Here is a 22,995-nt window from a genome sequence, read left to right on the forward strand (position 1 = left end):
AGGGATCAAATCTAAAGTTTAAAACATAATAGATAATATATATGTGGGTCCGTTCGGTTTTTATGGGCGACTTTATTCGTCAAAACCGAACCAAAACGTTATTTTTTGGTTTTTGTAAAATTCAAACCTAAACCGTCGGTTATTGCTTTGGTTTTGGTTTTTCGGTTTCGGTTATATCGGGTTTTTTTTTTTTTTTTTTTTTTTTTTTTTGGTTTTTTGGTTATTGGTTTGGTTTTTGTTCCTCCGTATGCTGTCTATTTTAATAGTATGTTGTATATATCCCGTATGACCATCTTGCTACCTCTTGTCGGCTTAAAATATTTAATGTCATGACATTGTGTAGGTCATGGTAAATTAGTACTACACTAATAGAAAATAGATGCTTAGTCATGAAAAAATCAAATACTATGATTAAGGAAATGGAAAATACATCGATAACAGAAATATTAAAAAATTGGTGCCGACTTTGGAATGGAATTTAGTATTGAACATAATTAATTACTTTGATGGAAAAGAGAGCTTTTAGAGTACGAGCACAATGTGATGTTCGGGGGTTGAAAGACAAAGCCACGGAGCAATGTTTGACTTTTGTGATTATCAATTTTGACCTTTTGACTCCTCCAAAAGTCTTTTCTTTCCTTGGTATTATTATTTTATCATTGAATCTAATACCGCTCTTCCAATATTTAACTAATTCTTTTTCAAATTGACAGAAAGGGGACTACTATATATCTCCCTAATATCCATCTTTAGTAAGATTTGACACTAAAATTGGACAGTTATAATTTTAAATGATTTTCTTTAAATATGCTAAGTTTAGTTATATTATTAGTTTAAAATATATCTATCAATTTACTAGGAGATAACAAATTTATACGTAATTAAATAACATTTTATTTTAATTTTTTGATCATGGGAGCCAAGAAATCAAAATGAAAAAAAAAAAAGAATTCCAATTAAAAAAAATAATCGTATCAAAATTATTTTCACCATGGTTTTTTGATTGAACTGAAACAAGTTAGGTTTTCGGTTTGGCCAAACATAGAATAACCGAAACGAAGAACGAAGAAATATGGGAGTTAGGTTTGTGGCTAGAGGCAATTAAAAATTTAGTTACTTTCCCTAATTACTTTTTATTTAATAGTCCATTTTTTTAATCAGACATAGAAACTACAGATAAGGCTACCTCATATGCGGTTTTGTCAATTCGTCTTTGATTTCGTCATAGGTGGCAAAACACATTTTCGATTTTGTCTTCTCAACTGCGGTTCCGTCATCTTGTCTTCGGTTTTGTTTTCCACTATAAAAAAACATTTTTTTAATTGAAATTGTAGATGAGGCTACCTCATCTGCGGTTTCCCCTCCACCCATCTTCGGTTTCGTTCATGCTTTCTGGGTTTCGATGACTAAATAACAAATTGGTGGATATCTTATATTCAGTTTAATAGATCTGTCTTCGGTTTCGTTCATCGTATTGTTTTTTTTCAAGACAAATTAAAATTATATTTATTTATATTTTTCAATGATAGTTTTTCTAAAATAATAATTTTAATGTAGAGAGAGTAGAGTAAAATAGAATGAACATCAAAGAAAAAAACATGTAGTTTTGAAATGATAGAATAAAGTATTTGTAATAGAAATTTTCAATTAAAAAAATCATTTTAAAAATTTTGTCGTTGGAAGAATCACATGTTCATCAACCTCATACAACTACTCAAGTGGTACCAGTTTTGTTCAGAATAATGAGATCGGCTGCCTATACAAAATTATTGGTAAGCTATTAGCTAATTGGTTAGGAAAAGTTATTAGATTACTTCTATTTACAACCAAAACCAACCCAACAATCAATTAAAAAAATAATTTATCTTTCTTCCAACTATACAATCCAACAAAATCAACTTTTCATACCCATTAGCAACCTAACCCAAAATAATTTATCTCTCTTCTACTATTTTAAGGTTATATAGACAACATAAAAAAATATAATTTTTTTAAAAAATATATTAATATTGATCTTTATTTGTAGATAAAATTATTTTACATATTTTAGTGTGTTTTGTTTATTTTTTTAATAAAAATAAATTAAATTAACTACAACATACTGTTTAAAGTGCAAAAGAATTATAACAAATAAATAAATAAATAAGAAATGAAAATGACAACTAAAGGTTTAGTTGAGCATGGTAGTCCAGGGTTTTAAAGGATTTTTTTTATTTTTTTAATTGAAATATGGCAACCAACCAAACATTTGGTTGCCAATGGAAATGGTCTTTATGGGTGTGTTAGTGGTGATCAATCCACATTTATTACATGTGGAAATATTTTGGATTGTTGTAATATCCCAAAAATAAGATCCAAAAATATTATTTTTAAAATTAATAAAATTGTAATCGAAAACATTATCATATAACCAAGATGGATCAAAGTGTATCATTACATCATAGAATATCAGAGTAAATCATAAAATGTGAAATGGGGTGGTGTATGCTCTGCAATCATCCTGAGCTCTTTCCTTTCGAACCAGAGCTACTTGAAACATAAACTGAAAAACATAAAATCAAATCATAGTGAGTTTGTAGTTATTAAGAGACCGAGTATGAAAACATAAATCAGAGTTATGAATCAATTAAAAACACACGATGTAAATATGATCTGATTGGCTCGACTATGCTTTTGAAAGATACAGAGAAAAATAGAGTACAAGATGCTTAGACTCAATGATTATCCTAAGTCTAGTATCTGTCCCCTATTTATAGGGATAACAAAAGAATACAAAAAAATACATAAGGGACTAAGTAATACAGTTTCGAAACTAACAATGCCCTTGTGCAAAACATACAAACTGACTTCGATACTAACCGACGACTAGACAGGCTTTGACACCTCATAACCAATTTCGACATCAACATTCTCCCTCTTTGTGAGAAGTGTCAAATCTAAGTCACCAATTTTGACATCAACATTCTCCCTCTTTGTGAGAAGTGTCAAATCTAAGTCATCAACATCTGGGCCGCTTGATGTATAACTCTTCGAATTTCAGCAAACCAATTAATTGTTTTTCTGATCTCAACTTAGTCATTATCATTGTTCTTTTTGCAACTATTCATACGAACCAAAAGATTTGTATATTGAGAACTCATATAACTTTCAACATCACATGCTTGGAAAAGAAACTTAGTGTTTTTCCCTTTCTTTTTTTCCTAACAAAAACGATTCCAAGTGGCTTTAAACAAATCTCCCCATCTTCATAGTTTTTCAAGCTAGCTTGACTCTTCAACAACGATTGGGGCACTATAATTTGTTTTCCCGTGGTAAGTGTTAGCTCTACATCGGTCATCACAAGACAATCATAATAATTGTCGATGAATAACTTAATATGAGCAAATCCAATCAGGAAGTCTTCTTTGTTTGTCACTTGAAGTTTCGAAAAATCTACTCCTTTTAAAATTCTGCAACACAGATGAGATCATGTAGATTCATCAAGGGGAAATCAGCAACTGAGAAGTCAATAACAACATTATTAGCACGAATTACATGAAATCAATAATTCTGGAACACTCATTCGAATAGAACATCCTTCGAAATGTTGAGAACTTGAACAATTTTCACCAGTAACCATATTTCTTCTTCTCTTTTCCCAAGTATTGCATGAAATTTGATCTTTAGTTGCTTATACTCCTCTTTGTCCTCAAACTTATCAATGATCTGATACCGAGTAACCATAAACACCATTTCATTGATTGGGAAATCCAACTAATTAAAATCAGTGTTCTTAGTAGCATAGCTTTTCTTGGGAACCTTCTTAAATTCATGCGTCACCCCATTAAAAACCGATGCTTCGATTGTTTCGTAGAAATATTGCTTTGTTGGATATTCTTTTTCAAGACCAGGAGGATTATTTTCCATTTGTCTCAGAATAATTTGTATATGCCTTTTCTTTCTCCATCTCCTTTTCCAAAGCAATCTTTTTCTCTTCATCAGTTGGCTCAGTAGAGATACCTTTTCCTTTGCCTTTCGTTTCATCAGTAGATTGGGTTGGCTTTGAAGAACTTGAACATCTAGTATTCGAATAAATAACAACACCTTTCATTACTAGTCTTGTTGTCACAGTAGTTGAAACTGTTGAGAATAAAGTCTTGGGCAATGAAGTAGGAAGTTGAGTCGACATAACTTTCCCTACAACCTTCTCATCACCAATATCTTTTCCTAAACCAATTCCCCCAGACCAACTTTTGAACTCATGCCAACACTCATACCTTTTTCTCCCCCTTGCACCTCTATGCGAATAGGTGGGGCATTAGTTGTCATCAAATTGATCAACTTTAACAACAGATCCATTTCAGCTTTGATCGAGGCTTCGAATGAGGAAAACATGGTAGATAATGAATCATGTTGATGTGGTGAAGAACCAATATTCGAAACTTGTTCTTTCATATCCCCCAGAAGTTCTTCAATCTTGGCAAGAATTTTAGCATCAAACTCAGAATGCATAGTGCTCTTGGGAAGAAGCAAATTATACACACCAACAAATTTTGTTACATCATCTACAACAATATCCACCTTAGTATGAAGAGATGAATAATGATGATCAAGTGTTGCAACCTCCTTTTCCATATCCGTTCTCAGTTCCTTAATCTTCAAGTGCACATCCTCATGAACTTTCTTAACATCCTAAACAAACAGAACATGCCTCTCTTTCGCAACTGCTATCAAATCTTTGATTTCAGAATTTAAAGAATTAGACTGATACTTCACTCGCAACTAATTATATTTATCTATTTGATCCATTGTAATTTTGTAATTTTCAAACTAGTCTCTTATGCCTTGAGCATCACATCCACTTCAATCCCTGAAACATGGTTTCTACTCCCAGCATCAACTTGTAGTTACAATAAGGAATTGAGTTTTTATTTGAGAATTTTGAGCTGCTTACCGAACATAAGCATATAATCTGATATATTCTCCTCTTTTGGATCAAACTGGATGTCAGCAAAAGATACCATTTCATCATTGCCTTCAATGGTATCATCTAGAACGGATTTAGGTTCTTCAGTTGATTGAGAAGGAAATAACGAAGTAATGGGTTGATCCATGATAGAAGTATAAGTAGTTGAAATGGTAAAAGCATGTGAAGGTGTAAGAACATGAGTATGAAACAGAGGTAGAAATGTCAATACCAGAAGTGCTGAAAGTTGATGAAATAATGATAGACACATGAGGAATAATAACTTGCGAAATATTGTGGGCTTCGTTAGTCGACACCCCATCACACTTACTGCCATTTGCGTCCATATCAGATATGTTCACAGGCATGCCTAAAGTTTGAGCCTCCTTAGAACTTGATTTGGTATTCGAAAAACCAGATGGTATGAGTGAATGTTAGAACAAAGTTCTTTTAGGATCGTATGATTCTAAGCAAGATATTAAATTAGAACGTAATAAAGAACACAAGTATGGCGCTGAATATGTCGAATGATTAATGCAATAACACCTCAGAAGAGCTCGATAAAGAACTTCAATCTGTAGAGGCGTTTAGGGTTACAAGAATCAACGTAATAGACAACTTGTTAATATACATATATATATATATATATATATATATATATATATATATATATATATATATATATACTATAACCTTAACAACTAATCTAGATAACAACGAAACTAATCTAGATAGACACGGATGAACAGACCCAATCCGGATACAAAATATATAGCCCAAGACGCAACACAAATGGAATCAACAATCTCCCCCTTTGCGTCCTTGGAGCCGAAACTTCATTCCTTTTTAACTGCAGAAGGCTTCTTTACAGTTTTAAACACCTTCAGTATAATGGCCAAGATATGATGCCGAAAGGTAATATACCACCGAAGCATGTCAGTACATTTCTTCTTATTGCTTGCATCGGTGTATAATACTGATGATATGCTCCAAACAATCTGTTGAAAACAGATGCTTATCGACCAGAGCAAACAGAAACTTGTGTCTATCACCTTTTGTGAACATAATAGTTAGATTTTTTGAATCTATCTGCCCCAATTTCATTTTGTTTACATCCCCAGGTTTAGATGTTGGCTTCATAGTCGGCTATTTATTCATAACCTTTGCTATCTCCTGATCCATAGTTGTAAGCTCATGAATATAGGAGGCCAACATTCTTTTAAGATGTTCAAGAATCGGCTCATACTCCCAAAGATTAGAGAGCAGAATGTTGTATATCAAAATCCAGTCATGCGGATTGAGGTTAGGAAGATCTGCCAGAGAGATAAAAGACTCCGTGTTTGCTGAACCACGGTTGATCTTGAAATTGACATTTATGAATCTCCCAGCAGGTGAAGGTTTCAGTACCTTGACTTTCGTAATCTTTTGTGCACTCCAAGTGAAGTATTGCGGTTGACCATTCTTCAAGTAAAAATCAATTAATTCCCCGTCAACCTTTGGATGTGGATATGGAACCTCAGCAGTTGCCTCAAATCAGTGAAATGTAAAAGCTTTTATGGTAATAGGTATGTCAAACTGCGAGTCTTTGGAGTTATCACAATCAAACGAAGCAACTGGTTCCAACCAATAGACAAAAGGAAAGTCAATCGCTTGATTGATCAGTGTATCTCTGTTCCACACCAGAAACAAAGCCTTCTTGCATTGCTAGGCATCTTCATCTTCCTTATTCTTGCTTTCCCTTTCTTCTTCTTCTCTAGCCACTTGCATTGTTTCATCAAGCTCTCTGTCTCTTTTCTTTCTTTTAAGAGCATCAGCTATTGTTTCTTCAGTATCACTATCACTGTCAATACAAACCTCTTTCTGCTTTAACTGAGAACCAAAAACCGAAGCTAAATTAACCTTCGGTTCTGTTTTGACTTGCAGGTGTGCACTACCCTCTCCCCCTTGTTTTGGAGGTATAAATCCCTCCGAAACACCCTTCATTTCGCTGAGAATTGCAATAGCAGGGAGGAGTTTGGATACAAGATGTTTCTGAATGGTCAAAGTTAAGATTGGATCATGTGCTTCAAGCAGATTGGTCAGCATATCTTTTACATCTCCTGCACAACTTTTATACACAACCCTTTGAGTTTTTAACAATGAAATTTCTTTCTCTGCTTGGGCCAGCTGCACTTTCTGTACGTCAACGGTGGCTTGTTGTTTAACCAGATCTTCCTTCAAAGTACTCTCAGTTGCAAGATTAGCAGCAAGAGCATCAAAACGAGAATCCACAGATTTTAAGAAAGAAGTGGTTTCTGTTTTGAGCTCAGTGCGAACAGCCTCAAACTTGGTAGTTTCATCATGAAGAGACTTAGAAAAGGAATCCACTGATGATTGGTATTTTGCTGCATTGGTGTCAGCATGAGACTTCAACGAATCAAGAAAAATCTGAGTTGTATGAACAACCTCAGAAACTTCCTTCATAGCCTTCTTACATGTAGATGTAGACTCATTAACTGCCTCTGTAGATTTATCAATTGCGTTAGTGTATTGTTTAATGACTGTCTCCAAAAATGCTTTGAGAACAACACCACCATAGGCTTTACTGTCTGCAAGCAATTGATCCAATTTCTCATGAATGTCCTGTATTTGTTGACTTGTGATAGGAGCATCAGTGATGTGTGTGAAACCAACTAGTTTTAATCCTACTTTAATTATCAAATAACACACAAAAGGCAATGAACCTATCAATTGTGGTATAGCTAAATAAGCAGGGTATCGAACACAGGGAACGACAAATTAAATTAAAAACTAATTCTATCTAAGTTGATTAAGAAAATAGGGGTTTTTCTCTAGTTTTACAAGACTAGAAACTTACTAACTAAAACTAATTAAAGACTAGAAAATGACAATTTAACTAGATTCAATAATGGGAAAGAAACTTCTGTTCAATTCAACTCAGTTAACTTTATGGTTGATTTTAAGGTAATAGTGCAATGGATTAATTCTTTTGTTGGTTACCGATTCAAGTGATTAGGTTCATGTTCACTACCCTCATCCTTAGCAAATAAACTAACTCAAACAGTGGCCAATTGCTTAATTTAATTATATTTACTAGATTAATTATTCGGGTTAAGTTAGACTTGCAATAGCTAATTAATTCATTATTCTTAATTAACCTCTTGTTTGATGGTCATCTTACAAGCTTGCACATGAATTTACTCGATCTCCTTATTAATCCTAGTTTCATATTCATTAATTCTAGACATATGATATAGTGGTCACATATCATATGAGGTTGATAATCAATAGATGTTCATGCTAATCAATTATCTTCCTATTAACAAAAAATCAATTATCATTCATACACAAGGTTCTTTAGCAAGCTAAAATAACAAAAATTCACCAACTTGGAATTAATCCTACCAATCAATCAAACCATATCGTCAACTTTGTATTCCCAAACAGAAGTCTAAAGAATTTAGTTCATAACTAAGGTAAATAACAGCAAACAAATAAGTTCAAGTTGCTTAATCATGTTGACAAAACAAAAGAAATACGTAGAATGATGAAATTATGCCTTAATTATTCCCGGAATTGGATTCTAGCTTCCTTGGTTGACTTCTAGGGTTCTTCTGGCTTCTTATTCGCAACTAAGCACTTTTGAAACTTCCCAAAATTCTCCTTTCTCGATTTGTGGAGTTATCTTTAAATATGCGTTCCGACTCGTCGAGTCCCTCTCACATTCTCCGTATTGCGATAACTATCCTGACTTCCGAATCATTATCCTTCTGATTCCGCGACTCGACTCATCGAGTCAAGGCTCGACTCGACGAGTAGAAGCCGTTTTTAGGTGTTTTCCTTCTTCATTCCACTCTTGAGCTCCTAACCGCTTCTCTTGCTTCCTTTCGCTTTCGAGCTTCATCTTTGGACTGAAAAACATAATTTAACACTTTTAAGTACCTTTTGTCCATAATATGCAATAATTTAGCTAATATATGAATAAAAACTATACTTAATACACACTAAATATGCACATATCAAAATACCCCACACTTGTCTTTTGCTTGCCCTCAAGCAAAACTGAATTTTAACACATTAGAATTATGTATAACAACTCCAATCTAACCCAGCCACTATGCCAAGACCGCAACGCATGCATTTGTGTCTAAAATTTTCCTAATAACCCCCCATACTCCAAATACTCACAATCCTCATAAACATTCGCTCACTCACCCCGAACTATGCTCATTTTATGCAACCCTCCGAATCCATCCTCAGAAAACCTCTTTACCCTCAAGGTATTTTTAATTGAGCAACCCAAGCATACATATTCTAGAAAATTACAATTTCTCGATACCACTATGGAATTCTTTGAATTCTTCACTTCTTTGACATTTGATCTTTGATATCTTTGAATTCACCAACTTGTATTGACTTTTGGCATCTTCAACTTTTTGGATTTCTTGGAATTTTCGATCTTTAGATCTTCACTTCATTTGCTCCAAAATTCTTACAATTTTTCTTGTAATTCTCTCTCTCTCTCTCTCTCTCTCTCTCTCTCTCTCTCTCTTTTACATGTATACCTCACTTTTGTCACTCAAATCCCTACATGCTTAAGCAGGGGCGCTCAATCTCAACCTTTATTGGCTAATGATAAAAAATTTCCTAGATACATTTCAGGTTTAGGCTGCTAAACATATTGCATCCCTCAGGCTGAGCAAGGTCGTGTTTTTGTCTCATGATTTCACTGAAATAAGGAAGCCACAAATGCACTAGAACGTATATAGGCTCAACTAAACATTTGGGTCTTCATGCAATTATTAACACAATTCTAACATGGAATTCTATTTTTTACCAAAATTTTCTAAATTAAATCCTAAATAATACTTTTGGTATGCAAATTTTTTAAAATTGACTATTATGTAACCAACCCCCTACCCCACACTTATATGATGCAATGCCCTCATTGCATATGATGCATAAAAACATAAAAATAAAGAGGGAATTGGAACAAACTCTCCTGGGATAGCAGTGGATAGGTTGATCACTCTTAATAAAGCTCCAACTTCAATCAACTTTAGACATGGTAACATCTCATCCATGTCTTGGTTGTTTCGTCTCGTGTGGGTCGCTCCAAATATGCGAAAATCGGTGTAAAATCTTCAAGAATGGAAATGGAAGAATAAGGAAGCAAGTAGTACAAGTATCAGCATCAAATCAGCAGTCCTTAGGCATAAAAAGTGAACGACTCGTCGAGTCTGATGGTGGACTCGTCGAGTAGCAGCGCGCCTTCTCAGAATTTGTGGAAATACAAGGCGACTCGTCGAGTCAGCTTAGTGCACTCGACGAGTTGGCCACTGAACGAAAAATCTTGGTATTTTGCAACTGTTTTAGCCTCTAAAAACTTCTTTAACTCTTCCTCACGTTCGGACTCAATTGCTCATACCCCTAGGACCGGACTCGACACTTTGACGTTAAAATCCCGCTTCCTTGACTCGCTCTCACTCGCAAAAACATCCATGCTTTATATCTCTAAACCATCCTAAGCAAGCAATCATAATTCAATCCTGAAAAATAACTAAAGCAAACAACCATTAAACATAATAAAATCTCAAAGCATACACACCAAATAAAAAAATAAAACAAAACAAAAAACTAAAATTGTTTGATTAAAAACACAAAAATATAAAAATCAATCTTCATCCTCCTCATCATCATTGGCGGCTCCACTTCCCCCGGCTCCACTTCGTCGCGCACCAATCCTCTCATCCCAAGATAGAATGAATGGGTAATTTCCACCATCAATATGTGGGATATTGAAGTGGTCAAAAAGTCGTATGTGGGATTGGTTGCTAAAGTTCAGCCCCCTCGCCATTTGATCCTGCATCCGCCTCATCTCTAAATTGTACCAATCCATTGGTACGTCTTCATTCTCGACCGGAATCACTGGCGGCTCGTCCTCCACATCCCGTTCTCTTCTTGATCTTACCCTCCTTCTCGGTGCTTCGGGACCAACAACGGGGTCATCATTTGGAATGGCATAATGGCCACCACCATAGTATTCAATTATCCGTGCTCTTCGGAAAAGAATGGGATTGAACGGAGGTGTCGAGATCAATGTCATGAAGTTCCAAGCACCGCGGTTCATCAACCCGAATGAATTAGCCAATCGGGAGGTTTTGCGATCTTTGACCGCACCCTCCGAAAGGTATGAAGCTATACACCAAGGGATGTTGCAAAAGGCGCCGGGTGTAATTATGCTCCATAAGTAGAAAACGTCAAGGTTGGATACCTTGTCATCGTCTTTCCTTTGGTTGATGGTGGAGGAAATAAGGCGGTGAGTTGGGGATCGGATGCTCCCTTCTTGTGCAGACTTTGGGATGTAAACTTTATTTCCTATGGTATTCCACCAACCCGTGCTTGTAACTCCATCTGGGAACACCATGTGAGTGTTTGCCAAAAAGGCCCGAAAGATGTTTGTTGACACCAAGGGTTGATCATAGATCCTTAGTCGGCAGGCAAGGTCCACCACCGAGCATTGACGATACTCGCCCCCAAGACAAAAAGTAAAGCTTGCCGGGTGATACACATCCACTCCCCCGGTAAAAGATACCGTGGAGAAAAACTCCAAGCAAAGCTCTAAATAGACCGGCTCTTGTATGCGGAAGACCCGACTCCACCCATCGCAGATCATTGTCTCGCCTTCATGTTGGAACTCCTTCAAAAGGTAAGGATCTAATTCTTCTTCATATACTACACTTTGCAGCCACTCCCAATCAATTCTGTTCGGCACATGCACCTCCTTCTTCTTAATGTCGGAGAGCTTCTTCTTCCACTTCCTCATTATTGAAGCGGATTCAATTTGCGGGAAGTTTAGCCATGGAAACTCCCCTTGGCTACCACTTGAAGATTGTCCCCTTCTGAACATGATTTCTGCAAAACAAATAAACAAAACTCAGAAAACACAGAATATAATTAAAAACTGGATTGCAACTGTAAATCGACTGGACTCGTCGAGTCCATGCCCGACTCGGCGAGTCGCGCAACCTGCACAAGTCGGTCGACGGGTCTCATAAAATTGGACCATTAAACCTGTAAATTCTTTCAAGGGTTTTGTCTTAACACTTAGTATTGATGTATTTAGGCCAAAATAAGCATTCAAAACAACTTAATTCCTGAGAAATCAAAACCATAGAAATTTAGAACTTCTCAAAAACGGGTTTTTCATGCAATTTCTACCTTAGATTGCCTTATAATCATGCTCTTAACATAAAATAGGAAGAAATTTGATACCTTTTTGGATTGTGCTTGAGAATTTTGGAAGAACTTGAAGAACTTGATGAATGCTTGAGAGAGAAATTGCAAAAAGCGGCCTGTCGACGAGTGTAGATGTGAAACTGATTCTTTAGGGTTAAAACCCTACTTACCCAATGTAAAATTAATTTTGAAATTATTTTTTTTCGGTAAATAAGACCGACTCGTCGAGTCGTGGTCAGACTCGGCGAGTCTGGTCGCGAAGTCAAATGCTTTTCTGAAATCCATGTAGACTCGTCAAGTCGTGGTCAGACTCGGCGAGTCATTTAAAAATTTGTATAATTTTCAAAAAAATTTCTGTTTATTATGAATCATTTCACCCCACACTTAGGCTGTGCACACTCTCAAGCAGACATGCCCGATGATTTGGAAGATTAAGAATAAAAATGAAGGGAAAATAAAAAGAAAACTAAAAAGTAAAAGAAAGCAAACTCTATATAACGAGTTGCCTCCCGCCAAGCGCTTCTTTTTGAGGAGTCATGAGCTAGACTCCTTCCCATCTACGTTTTGTCATCTTCGAGCATCGGGAACGCACGCCTAACTTTTTGTGATTTGTACTTGGTCTTGTAAGCATGGATCTTTTTCTTGTAAGCCCTTTTTAATTCATCTCTTTTTCTTTTCATTGCTTCATCTTCAGCTGCTTGGGCTTCCCTTTTCCTCTTTTTCTTCTTCACCCCTTCTTTTTCACCATCTCTTGAACCTCCTTTTCTTTAAATTTAATAACTTCACATTCCATGATGGTCCGTGCTCTAGGTTTAGTGGTGAATTGGTGATCAACTTCCTCCTTCCTTTCCTTTATTCCTGCATCCCTTCCCGTGCTTAACCCTTCCTCGAATTTGACCGTATCAAGACATGCAACATTAGCGTATTGAACTCTCCTTTCCTTTTCCTTTTCTGCTGTTTGTTCTTCTAAAAACTCCTGTATATTGCTGAAATCTAAGGTATGTGAAGGACTAGTACAAAGCAGATCCAGGTCGACCAAGTGTTTGCCCAAATCGACTGGACTTGTCGAGTCCATTGAAGTGACTCGGCGAGTCGGTATGAATTCCATCGATTCTTGGATTTCTTCTGAGTGGGCTCCTTCCAGTAGCTTTTCCAATTCTTCCAAGTCCTTGTTAACATCTCCTTCTTCTTCAGAGTGCATCACAAACTTGCTTGGATCTTCTTTCATCAAATGTGCAAGCTCTTTTTCTAATATCTCATCATCCAATTGGATCATTGAGACTTCTTCAATCTTTTTCTCTTCTTGCTTGATTTCTGGAATAGCTTTAAACTTCACAGCCTCATCACCCACTCTCAATGTCAATGTAGACTCACTTATATCAATTAAGGCACACGCGGTGTTTAAGAAGGATCTTCCCAAAATAATCGGAATTTCGGGGTCTTCTTCCATATCAACAACCACGAAGTCTACTGGAAATATAAACTTGTCAACTTTTATAAGGAGATCTTCACAAACGCCTTTTGGATAGATTATTGTCTTGTCCGCCAAATGGATCTTCATATGCACCGGTTTTGGTTCTGGTAGATTCATCTTCTTATAGAATGACAAAGGCATCATATTGATGCTTGCCCCCGAGTCAACCAATGCTCGTGTGAAGATCTCATTACCAAATTGGCACGGAATCACCATATTGCCGGGATCACCCTTCTTTTTAGGTAGTTCACTCATCAAGACTTCTGCAACTTCAGCCAAATCCTTCCTAGTAGCAAAAAGGCCCTTAAGCAAGTTGAAGTATTTAGGCGTTTGAAGTATTGTTTCCACGAATGGCACATTAACTTGTAGAGCGTTAACATGATTCATGAAGGTTCTGTATGCTTCAACTTTTTCTGCAGGCATGGCTTTGGTTGGGTATGGCAGTGGAGGCTTATAAGGTTTCGAAGAATTGATGGGTTTCTCTTTTTCGCATGGACTCGTCGAGTCCACAGTAGGGATGTCAAAAACCCCCGTGGAACCCCGCTCCCGTGGGACCCCGATCCTGTATGGGACTAAATTTTTAAAAAAACCGGGAGCAGGAGCGGGAGCGGGAGCGGGGGCAAAATTAAACCCCGCTTATTTTCGGGACCGGGAGCGGGAGTTGGTATTCCCGTCCCGTACTCCCGCGGGGCCCCGGTTGTACATTTATGTAAAAAATATATATTTAATATAAAATACATATACAAAATAGATTTTCTAATTTAAATGTAGGTTAGGTTTCACTTTCACGTTTTCAATTAATAGATATTGTAGAGGTAGTGAATTGATCATATATTTTTGGATATGTAAGTATTTTATATTTGTAATATTGGATTTGTCATATTTTATATTTTTAAAATTGATGGAATTGTCGTTTTGTAATATTTGAATTCGTAATGTTGAATTTTTAATTGTTTAGTTTCTAAAAGATTATGTTTTAAACTTTTAAAGTTATTAAAAACAAGCTTTTTAACCTAACACAAAGTAGTCGTTTAGCAAAAAAAATGAATTTTAAGCGGGGGAACCGGGGGAACGGGGGCGGGACTGGGGGTGATGGAGGTAACCGGGAGCGGGACCGGGGCTATGTAAACGGGGGAGCCGGGGGCGGGACCGGGAGCAGGGGCAACAATTGATTTCGGGGGCGGGAGCGGGGGCAGCTATTCCCGCTCCCGTTTGGTCCCGTTGACATCCCTAGTCCACAGGAGTGACTCAGCGAGTCGGGTCGGGTTTAACTGGCTCCGGTTATTCTACCTTGTCTTCCTTCTTCTTGCAGATCCTTAGTGCTTCTGTAATGTTTTCTTCACTTCTGGAGGTTATTGCGCTCACGTTCTCATTTCTTGGATTGGGCTCGGTGTTGCTCGGAAGTTGGCCCGGTCTTCTTTTATTTACTTGATGTGCAAGTTATCCTAGTTGTTTCTCAATGTTGAGAATGGAAGCTTGCTGATTCCTCAACATGTTTCTGGTTTCTTTCATTGCTACATCATGATCATTATGTCTTTTCTCGGACGCGGTTATGAACCTTGTGAGTATGTCTTCTAAATTCGCCTTCTTTTCCGTCACCGGCTCTTCCTTTTGATAATATCCCCTCTCCCCCTGTTTGTATTTTTCCTCCTTAGCCTTTTTATACTCTTCGTATGGGAGCCATTACTTTTTCGGTTTCCTCCAGTCTTCATCGTATCTATCGCCACTGGAATAGAATACTTGAGCCTTTTTATTTCCATTCTCGTCACGATCACAATCCTTGGTAAGATGGGGGCCACCACAATTTTCGCATCCAACTCTAATAGCATGGATCGTTTGATCCATTTTCGTCATTCTTCGGTCTAGGCTATCGAGTTTAGCTATTACTGCCGCCATGCCATCGTTCACCGAGTTTACTGCTCCACGACTCACTTCATTCCTCGGGTTGTGGTATTCTCTAGAGTGCCTGGAGAATTCTTCAATTAATTCCTTTATTTCCAGAGTTGGCTTTCGGGTGAGCGGGCCTTGTGAATCGAGTAGTTGCCTTGTGGTGACATTGACTCCATCATAAAAGATAGAGACCTCTTGTTGGCTATTAAGATCATGGTGGGGGCAATTTCTTAGTAGGCTCTTATATCTTTCCCAAGCTTCATAAAGAGATTCTCCGGGTTGTTGCTCGAAGTTGGCGATGGCTTTCTTTAGCTTGGCTATCATGGAAGGTGGGCAGAAATGATCTATGAACTCTTCTTTCATTTTGGCCTATGTGGTAACCGATCCGGGGGGGAGTGACTTCAACCAATCCTTTGCAGCCCCTTTAAATGTGACAGGAAGCATGCGTAGTAGCTGGATCTCGCGGGGCACATTGGGTACATTGAAGTAATCCGCAACATCATTTACTTCATCCAAGTGCTTGTAGGCGTCTTCATGATCTCTCCCGTGAAAAGGTATCTCCTTGAGTTGAGCGAGAATATGGCCCTTTAGTTCAAACGTAGCGGTAGCGGGAATTGCGGGTTGCACAAGTCCCGGGCCAGTGTCATCACACATCCTCTTCTTCCACTCCCCCATGGGAATTTTTGTCAATATTAGCCATAGCGGTGGCTAAATCGTCTTCAAACTCGGATGTGTGCTCGCTTTCTTCCTCGGTCTCGTAGTCGGTGTCTTTTGGGATCGGGTCTTCGATTGTGAATGATGCACTGGATGCTCCTGATTTGCTGCTCCTTTTCTTGCTAAAAACGGATTTGAGGTTTTTGAGTGGTGAGTTCTTTGAAGAAACGGTTTCTCCAACGGTTTTGCCCTTGTTCTTCTTAATGCGGTTTCCGGGTCTTCAAGAGGGAGAACTAGAGGCGTAGCAGATCCTCGGGTCATGAACTAACTGCAAACAAAACAAAAAAAACAAAACAAAACGCGTAAAAAAGAACAAAAAATTAAATCTGATTCAGCGTTGTACTCGCCGAGTCGGGGAGAATGCACTCGGCGAGTTCAAGTGAAAATCAGGTTTTTTTTTTTTGTTTTTAATTTTTTTTAATTTTTACCTAAAAACTTAAACAAAAATTAAACAGAAATTAACTTTGTGTAAGATGAATCTTACACAAAGGATCGATTGAATTAGAATTTTAATGCTAATTTTAGAACCGTTCCCCGGCAACGACGCCAAAAAACTTGATGTGTGTGAAACCAACTAGTTTTAATCCTACTTTAATTATCAAATAACACACAAATGGCAGTGAACCTATCAATTGTGGTATAGCTAAATAAGCAGGGTATCGAACACAGGGAACGACAAATTAAATTAAAAACTAATTATATCTAAGTTGATTAAGAAAATAGGGTTTTTCTCTAGTTTTACAAGACTAGAAACTTACTAACTAAAACTAATTAAAGACTAGAAAATGACAATTTAACTAGATTCAATAATGGGAAAGAAACCTCTGTTCAGTTCAACTCAGTTAACTTTATGGTTGATTTTAAGGTAATAGTGCAATGGATTAATTCTTTCGTTGGTTACCGATTCAAGTGATTATGTTCATGTTCACTACCCTCATCCTTAGCAAATAAACTAACTCAAACAGTGGCCAATTGCTTAATTTAATTATATTTACTAGATTAATTATTCGGGTTAAGTTAGACTTGCAATAGCTAATTAATTCATTATTCTTAATTAACCTCTTGTTTGATGGTCATCTTACAAGCTTGCACATGAATTTACTCGATCTCCTTATTAATCCTAGTTTCATATTCATTAATTCTAGACATATGATATAGTGGTCACATATCATATGAGGTTGATAATCAATAGATGTTCATGCTAATCAATTATCTTCCTATTAACAAAAAATCAATTATCATTCATACACAAGGTTCTTTAGCAAGCTAAAATAACCAAAATTCACCAACTTGGAATTAATCCTACCAATCAATCAAACCATATCGTCAACTTTGTATTCCCAAACAGAAGTCTAAAGAATTTAGTTCATAACTAAGGTAAATAACAGCAAACAAATAAGTTCAAGTTGCTTAATCATGTTGATAAAACAAAAGAAATACGTAGAATGATGAAATTATGCCTTAATTATTCCCGGAATTGGATTCTAGCTTCCTTGGTTGACTTCTAGGGTTCTTCTGGCTTCTTATTCGCAAGTAAGCACTTTTGAAACTTCCCAGAATTCTCCTTTCTCGATTTGTGGAGTTATCTTTAAATATGCGTTCCGACTCGTCGAGTCCCTCTCACATTCTCCGTATTGCGATAACTATCTTGACTTCCGAATCATTATCCTTCTGATTCCGCGACCGGACTCGTCGAGTGAAGGCTCGACTCGACGAGTAGAAGCCTTTTTTAGGTGTTTTCCTTCTTCATTCCACTCTTGAGCTCCTAACCGCTTCTCTTGCTTCCTTTCGCTTTCGAGCTTCATCTTTGAACTGAAAAACATAATTTAACACTTTTAAGTACCTTTTGTCCATAATATGCAATAATTTAGCTAATATATGAATAAAAACTATACTTAATACACACTAAATATGCACATATCAAAATACCCCACACTTGTCTTTTGCTTGCCCTCAAGCAAAACTGAATTTTAACACATTAGAATTATGTATAACAACTCCAATCTAACCCAGCCACTATGCCAAGACCGCAACGCATGCATTTGTGTCTAAAATTTTCCTAATAACCCCCCATACTCCAAATACTCACAATCCTCATAAACATTCACCCCACTCACCCCGAACTATGCTCATTTTATGCAACCCTCCGAATCCATCCTCAGAAAACCTCTTTACCCTCAAGGTATTTTTAATTGAGCAACCCAAGCATACATATTCTAGAAAATTACAATTTTTCGATACCACTATGGAATTCTTTGAATTCTTCACTTCTTTGACATTTGATCTTTGATATCTTTGAATTCACCAACTTGTATTGACTTTTGGAATCTTCAACTTTTTGGATTTCTTGGAATGGTAGTGGTTGTTGATTCGGTTACGAGTGGAGTAGATAAGGGTATAGTAGAGATAGGAACTGAAGTAATTGGTGATGAAGTTGGCAGAGTTATTGTTTGAGTGATAATGGGTGGAGTAACAGTAGGAACATAAAGTTGAACGGTCTGTTTCTTTGATTGGGGTGGAGTTGGAACTTTGGTGTGATTTGGAGATTCTGGTGGAGTAGGAGAATGTAGAGGAGTGGGCTCTCGGGGCGAGACATGATGAACCTTTTCTTCCTCATTCTGCTTATCAGCAGGATCTGTGCTTGGAGGGGTGTTCTCCCTAGGTCGGCGAGCCATCTTCTTTATCTTCTTCTGTTTCGGTTGAGAAGAATCTCCTTCACCAGATTTGCGTTTAGAGGACTTAGACTTATGTTCCTTAGGATCCTCTTTCTTTGTAACTCTCTTTCCTCTATTGGCATGTTTCTCCAATGCATCCAATGCTGCTTGCTACTCAGGAGACAGAACTCTCGGTCCGATAGGAGGAAGTTTCCTATAGCCCGCCAAGATGTTGCTCTGTTCCGAAACACAACGATACATCATTTCAGGAATCATTCCATAATGAGGAAACTTACGTGGATCAGAGAGAGTGATCTTCTTTGTATGGAATGTGGCAATAGTAGCAAGTAGAGCATCCTTCATGATTGGAATCTCTAAAGAATCAATGGCCTTCCTTGTAATCATTGTCCAAAAACGCCCACATGAAATTTCCGAATGGCGTGTCGAAGTATTGAGACTTCGCACCACTTGAGACCACATTATGGAGCCATAATCAAGATTGATCCCGGTGTAGAGGCCATAAAGAATAGCAAGAAAACCCTTGCTGGTAGTATCAGAACCACCACTGCGTTCCGCCAAACCCTTAATCAGCAGAGTGAGCAAGCCATTCCATTAAGATGGTAAACAAGATTTCTTCACTTTGGTAATCATCGTGAGCACATCAGTATACCCCATCTCGTACATCATTGAGAATAATTGTGATGTGGTGATAAAATCTGGCGAGATGATTGAAGAATCGACTGCAAGACCCAAAATCGAACAAAACTTCACCTTTGAAATCGAAGACTCCTTGTTGTGGATGGTAAAATAGATACGATCTTTGTTCTTGTCATAAGTCGCTGTGGAATAAACCTGTGATAACAGCGACATTGGAACTGCTTCAACCTATGTTAGGGCTAAAACCAGGGGGAATATTTTAAACATTCCACAACCTATAGCATATATGAGTCATATAAGAACGGACTAAGTTGAATGATCATATTTTGGTTAGGTTTAATGGTGAGCAAAGACGATGATGCCGTCTGATCATGTACTGAAGAAGAAAACGCCATTGATGAGTGGAGAAGAAGATGAACAGTGTTTACTTGTTGTTTACGTTTGAGAGAACTGAGTGCTGGTAAAAGACAAATAAAACGTTCAACCCTTTATATACCATTTCCTGGAGAAAGAAAACCGTGATGACGAGGTTGCTAAAACGTCGCCTGAAAAAGCGCAATGTGACAGTGTGGTTACTCCCAGGAATATGTCAGCACGCATGGGTTTAGAAACCGATCAAATTCACGCGCCTAAATCTTATCTTTAATTGGCGTTTGAAATTTCAAATAGCCCCTTGTTTGGTTACAATAGATAACCAAAACTCATACCAAACGGTAACTAGAATGTTGGAAAATAAAAAATTTCGTGCATAAGGGTGACAAAGATAAAGAAACAAATCAAATGTGTATGGGATGTGAGTGATGTCTTATTATTAGACAGAAAGCAGAGGATTTCGGGCAAGAATCACTTCCTTCAAAGTCAAGAGAGACTTGAAGTGCTTGTGTGGTTTCCCGAAAAATACGATCTACTGTTTGTTAATAAACATTGAAAGGCTTCTTTTAATCATAGGCATAGGGTAGCTTGTCTTCAACCGAACTTCTAGTTTTAACATAAAACCGATCGTTGGAAGAAGTACATGTGAGACCGATGTGGTCTGTTGAATAGGTAGGTGGGATATATTATTTTAGTGACTATATAGGAATCAGAAATCTCAAAAAAAATAAAAATAAACTGGATCTCTTTGGGAAGAAATGCCTTGGCTGTAGACAGTTTCATAAAAGATCACTCAAAAATAAAGAGATTTCCTTAGGTAACCAGTAAGTTCTTGAATATATAATTCACCGTCAATTCATTTTTGGTGTTGGATATTGGGTTTCACTCAGCACGTGGTAAACGTATCTAAGATCACAAACACAGATGTTGTGTAACCATAAACCTCAGTGGTAAAGACCGAGAGTCTCAAGGGTTACGTTGGTGAACCGAAAGTAGATGGAGAATATAAGGAGGTGGCTTAAGAACCGAATGTACCTTCTGCTAGATAATCCTGACAGAGCAGAGAAACTCATAACTCATATGAAAAGAGTAAGGTAGCTCTAGACCGAGTAGTATAAATTGGCCTGATTTGGAAGAAACGATAGGTATAGATCGAATCATTAAGGCCTACTCAAGATCGTAGAGGCTTAAGACAACATGCTTCTAGGGACCCTTAATTACTTCATTTTGAAATTTAATCATACCTGCCTTAGATCCACCATCGGTTATACTTGTATTCGTATCACCTAAGAAGAATAAAGAAATAAACCAAACAAACCAAACAAACAATCGAGACAAATAAAACTTAGAGAAAGTTTTGAATTTTTCTAGAAAAATAATACTAAAAACAGAAATATAAAATGTTTTTGGATTTTTGAAATTTTCTGAAAAAGAATAAAAACAGAAAGATAAAATATTTTTGGATTTTTGAAATTTTCTGAAAAAGAATAAAAACAGAAAGATAAAATATTTTTGGATTTTTGAAATTTTCTGAAGAAGAATAAAAACAGAAAGATAAAATAATTAAGTTCAAATCAAAAGAAAGATATGCACAAAATATATAACCGAAACTTTATCTTTTAATGAGTGAAGTGAAATAGACCGATCATTCGGTTCATTTCTGATAGACCGAGCAGTCTGTCCATTTCGGTTGCCTAAAATTCTAGAGCCGAAATAGACCGAGCGGTCTGTCCATTTAAGTTGGATAATTTTTAATAAGAGATTTGAGGATTTGGTACTGAATCTCCTTCCATCATGCCCAAGCCTTCTAAGATTTTGTTAAAGGTTGCTTCAGGTAAGGCTTTAGTAAAGATGTCAGCCAGTTGATCAGCAGATCGAACAAAGTGTACTTCCACTTTCCCGTCTTCTACACGATCCTTGATGAAATGATACCTAAGTGCAACGTGCTTGGTTTTTGAGTGTCGCACTGGATTATGATAAATCCTAATTGCACTTTCAGAGTCGCAATAGAGAGGAATCTTTTTCATACTCAGCCCATAATCTCTTAATTGACTTTGAATCCAAACCACTTGAGAGGTACAAGATGCAACAACAATGTATTCAACTTCGACTGTGGATAAGGAAACACAGGGTTGTTTCTTGGATTTCCAACTAACAACTTTTCCGTCAAGAAATTGGCATCCCCCTGTAGTACTCTTTCTGTCCAGTCCACATCCTCCTAGATTAGCATCAGAAAAGGCTTGAATGAAGAATCCAGATCTTGCAGGATATCAGAGACCAAGAGATGAAGTTTTCTTCAAATATCGAAAAATGTTCTTCACAGCAAGCATGTGAGGTTCTCTTGGATTGACTTGAAACCTGGCACAGTAACAAGTAGAAAACATAATACCTGGTCTACTAGTTGTTAGATACATAAGGGACCCTATCATTTGACGATAAAGAGTTATATCCACAACAGGTTTCTCCAGAGATGGGGTTAGCTTAGTGCCAAATGCTATAGGAACCTTCACTTTTGAATCACCCTTCATTCCAAATTTTTTCAGTAAGTTCTTGGTGTATGCCTCCTGGTTTATAAAGATTCCTTCTGGTCCCTATCTAATATTCAAACCAAGGAAAAAGTTAATTGGACCCATTGTGCTCATTTCAAATTTAGTCTCCATCAACTTTCTGAATTCAACTGTTAAGCTAGGATTCGTGGAGCCGAACATGATATCATCAACATAAATCTGAACAATCATCAAGTGTTAGCCTTCCTTCTTATGAAAGAAGGTTGGGTCAACTGAACCTTGTTTAAAATTTTAAATTTTTAAGAAGCGAGTTAGCGTTTCATACCAGGCTCTCGGTGCTTGTTATAGCCCATAGATAGCTTTATCCAGCACATAACAATGATCAGGGTATTTTTCATTCACAAAACCAGGCGGTTGCTCGACATAGACGGTTTCTTATAATTCTCCATTCAAGAAAGCGCATTTGACATCCATTTGGAAAACTTCGAAGTTCTTGCGAGCAACATATGCAAGAAAGATTCTAACAGATTCCAACCTTGCTAC

Source organism: Lactuca saligna, chromosome 5 (genome assembly GCF_052625555.1).
Source record: "Lactuca saligna cultivar CGN05327 chromosome 5, ASM5262555v1, whole genome shotgun sequence".
In the NCBI taxonomy this organism is placed as follows: domain Eukaryota; kingdom Viridiplantae; phylum Streptophyta; class Magnoliopsida; order Asterales; family Asteraceae; genus Lactuca; species Lactuca saligna.